This window comes from Galeopterus variegatus, unplaced genomic scaffold (genome assembly GCF_000696425.1).
Source record: "Galeopterus variegatus unplaced genomic scaffold, G_variegatus-3.0.2 Scaffold4919, whole genome shotgun sequence".
In the NCBI taxonomy this organism is placed as follows: domain Eukaryota; kingdom Metazoa; phylum Chordata; class Mammalia; order Dermoptera; family Cynocephalidae; genus Galeopterus; species Galeopterus variegatus.
This window is the reverse complement of record NW_007731030.1, coordinates 159,771-162,699: the sequence shown is the minus strand read 5'-3', so window position 1 is coordinate 162,699 and position 2,929 is coordinate 159,771. Positions and strand designations below refer to the sequence as shown.

Below are 2,929 nucleotides of genomic sequence, written 5' to 3'. Positions count from 1 at the left end.
CAGCACTTTGCTTCCACAGTTGGCGTTTTTATCTTCCCTCTTTCACTGACTAGGTGTTGATTTCAGGACTTGCTGATTATCTTTTTTTATTATTTTTAAGATAAATCAGTGTCTGTCCTGATATAAATTGAATGACAGAAAACTGCATAATTGATTTACAATTAATTTCTGTGCATTATGTTTTTGAGAATCCAGAAATCTCCCAACTGTTTGAAATAGTTACTGTTTTTTGTCTCTATGTGAAAATGAACTTAGAATTTACCCATCATAGGGGTCAGTATAAGAGTAACCACATTTGCATTTCTTTCAACACTCAGGTTTGGTGATGGTTATACGGTCAAGATTTGGCTCTATAAAGGAACAAATCAGCACAGCGCTATTTCTGACTGCTTGAAGCTCCATTTTCCAGGAATCCAATTTAAGGTAGTACTGATATTCTGCATTACTTCTTTGTTTTCAGCGAAAAAATAATCTTATAAATGTATTTGTCTTTTTACTGTTTTATTCTGTGCTGCCATAAGATACTGCCAGCTGTCTTAGTTTCATTGCAAAGTAGAGGCCATACCTCCTGACTAAAACCAGCATGGATAGCTGATATTGCTTGGTCATTCTGCAGGATGACAAGCCTGCCTGGCTGCTTGGTGGACTGCCCAGGGCAGACGGTGGTTATGAATCACCCTTCTGTGGGCACAGCTCCATTGCATAGCTCATTGTGTTCAGGATGGAAGATGGCAAAAGTTAACTTCTTCCCTATGTTTGCTGGGGGTTAGAGGCTTGGTGACTTCAGCATTATCTCACAAGAAGAGCCCTATGCTTGGGATCATAACCCTCTACAAACCTAATCTGGTGTGGTCCCCGAACCAACAGTATCTTTATCACCCAGAACCTGGTTAGCCTTGCAGAATCTCAGGCCCCAACCTACTGAATCTGAATCTGCATCTTAGCAAGATGATCAGATGATTCCTATGCACGTTAAAGTTTGAGAATCACTGTCTATAATTCTTTTGGATAACTGTGTGATGCTAGTTTATCATAACTTCTAACAGGTTGTAGTCCACAGAGTAGCTGTTCCCTGTTTATTTAAACAATGACCATTTATTGAAATTCTACCACAGAAGAAGCATGCTGTGCAGGACTCTATTGTTCTTGCTTGAGTATGACTCTAAACGACCCTATGAAACAGGTATAATTGTCCCCATTGGCACACATGTAAACAAGGATCAGAACAGTTAAATATCTTACCAAGATCTTCTCAGCTAATGGTGAGAGGACACCTGAGAGCTAAGCCCAAGTCCCAGAGTGAAGTTCAGGGCACCTCCATCCACCTCTGCTAAGCCACATTAACTTCCTCCTTCTTGAATGTCTGTAGGCATCTTCTGACCCCTTAAAGAGGTCTTCCCCATGCTTGTGGCAAGGTGGGGGCATAGCAGTGGGCAGAGCAGCAATTCAACCAGGTGAATGCCACTTATCAAATGTGCTTTATGGTAAATTGTCACCAATAAGGGTTTATTGGAGACTCACAAAATTAACCTGTATCCCTAGTTGGTATTTATGTGTGTGGCTGGAAAATTTATTTGGTAATTAAATGTAGTATGATCAATTTTGTTTAATGATTGCTAATCATGTGACACTTTTTATTGTTTGGCTTTTAGGGACAGCGCCTTAATTTATTAGAATATCATGTGCCAAAAAGGTGGGGATGCTTAGCCGACCTGTTCAAAGTTCTAGAAAATAATAAGACCTTCTTGAATATCAAGCATTACTCCATTAACCAAACCACTTTGGAGCAGGTATAGTACCTTGAACGATTCAGCAGGTTGCATTTTGATACACTCATCAGGCCTATCCCAGCCAATTTAAAAATTAGCCAGATTACTTCTTCAGCTCACCATTGCTCTTAGTTAATCTTGCTCAGTTTTACAAAATTCTGATAAGGATGGTGAGTGGTAGGGTTGGTTTATTTTATGTTGTTTACTAAAAGTACATATTCAGTGGGGCTTCAATTTGTTTATGATTGAGCACTCAGTAAGTTCAAGCATGTCCCATTAACCTTCCCTTCTCCACTTTACCCAGCCCCCAAGAAACTAAGGGGACCCCACTTTAATGCAGTGGTAGCAAACTCAGGGGGAAACAAAATGCGCTTGGTTTACTGTGAGTACAGAAATGTAAAATATATCACAATTTCTTTCTAAAACCATACATAAGGTTTTGAGAATTTCCAGGTGATTTATTAATTGTCCAGAAATATTTATCATTCCTGGTGTTGTGTCCTCAGTGGATTTGCATGATTACGGTGATTTAGGGGAAGGTGGTAAATGAATGACTGTGGCTTTTAGGACAAGGTGGGCAGTATTCTGAGAGAATGTCTCCTCTGCTAATAGTGGAGACAAAACGAAGAGTTGAGAGTTTTTGTAAGTTACCAACTATTTTCATTACTGCTTTCAGGTATTTATTAATTTTGCTACTGAGCTGCAGCACACTCCACAATCTACTCTCAATCCGTCCGCTGACTGTCATCACCCACATCACCTACCCATATAAGCACTAGAGAAGAAATTTCATGAGGAATGACACCTTCTCTTTCACAACAATTAATACTGAAGGATCAGAAATGCATGCACACAGCAGAGGCACTGGAAGATATGCTCCAGGCAGTCAAGTTGCATTTTTTTCATAATTTTCTATTTTGAAACTTTGTTAATTAAGAACCAGCATCCTGGAAGGTCAATCTTTTCTGTAGACTTTTGGGGAGTTCCTCCAACACATTTACTCTCTTGGACAAGCCAGGTGAGTGCCAGCTTCTTCATGACCAAGGCATGATTGAATTGACAGAATCCAAATGAGACACTGTGCAGCAGGAAAGGTTGTCACAGATTATCCACTCCAAACATTTACTTTTAAGGAAACTGAGGCACTCCAAGGTTAAGAA

The 2,929-nt window shown here is 39.7% G+C and overlaps 1 long non-coding RNA gene across 1 annotated transcript; it reads left to right on the top strand.

Moving 5' to 3' along the window:
• The first annotated feature begins 321 nt into the window (after nt 1–321).
• Nucleotides 322–2,572, top strand: LOC103604017. The gene is made up of 3 exons (XR_551679.1): nt 322–423; nt 1,653–1,790; nt 2,446–2,572. It is a non-coding gene; the product is annotated as an uncharacterized LOC103604017 (long non-coding RNA).
• The last annotated feature ends 357 nt before the right edge of the window (nt 2,573–2,929 follow it).